The sequence below is a fragment of the Penaeus monodon genome, chromosome 34, assembly GCF_015228065.2.
Source record: "Penaeus monodon isolate SGIC_2016 chromosome 34, NSTDA_Pmon_1, whole genome shotgun sequence".
NCBI lineage: Eukaryota > Metazoa > Arthropoda > Malacostraca > Decapoda > Penaeidae > Penaeus > Penaeus monodon.
In genome coordinates this window covers 34,338,931-34,339,594 of record NC_051419.1, presented here as the reverse complement: position 1 = coordinate 34,339,594, position 664 = coordinate 34,338,931, and the positions used below count along the sequence as shown (strand labels likewise).

The 664-nt window shown below is 36.0% G+C and overlaps 1 protein-coding gene across 1 annotated transcript in view; it reads right to left on the bottom strand.

Moving 5' to 3' along the window:
* The window catches only part of LOC119594778 (methionine aminopeptidase 1D, mitochondrial-like), an 11,963-nt gene that overhangs the window by 9,832 nt on the left and 1,467 nt on the right, over positions 1–664 (bottom strand). The gene's annotated exons all lie outside the window — the stretch shown is intronic.

Below are 664 nucleotides of genomic sequence, written 5' to 3'. Positions count from 1 at the left end.
AAGTTTGTAGTGATTAACATCTACAATTACATTACAACATGAAGAACAATGATACAGTTAATTATGAACATCATACAATGTGACAGTGTAAAATACCTATATATCTGATTATTTTTTCTATGCCATACTCCCCACACAACTGCTTTCCTAACACACCACTTTCAAACTTTATGTGCTACTCTCAAAGTTACCCTTTTCTACTTTTCTACTCTTCCTCCAGATGACATGGTTATAGAAAATAATGAATACTAAGCCACTGAAACTCACTGACACATATAAAGAGGGAAAAACCATGAAGCAATAAGCTACACATGGTTACACTGATGTAACCATAAGTGTATCTTACAGTAATGTAAACAAAGTGACGGCCTGTCAACAAAGCAGCAGCTTGTGTCCCATTCTGCCACAGACTGACTAGGCTGCTCCAGATTTTGTCCATTGCTTGCAATATCCATTCAAAGAAGGTCTGTAAAACTAAGGTATGAGTGTAACAGGGGTTGCAGGAAGTAGAGGCTCATGGATATCACATAGAAGTTGTTATTGGTGTGATGATAGTATAATCTGTTTTCATTAGTTTTTACCATACAGATTTCCAAGGATACATTATATCCCCTCCAAATGTAAAAACCTTTATCAGTGTAGATGGTTTGTATGGACTACATCT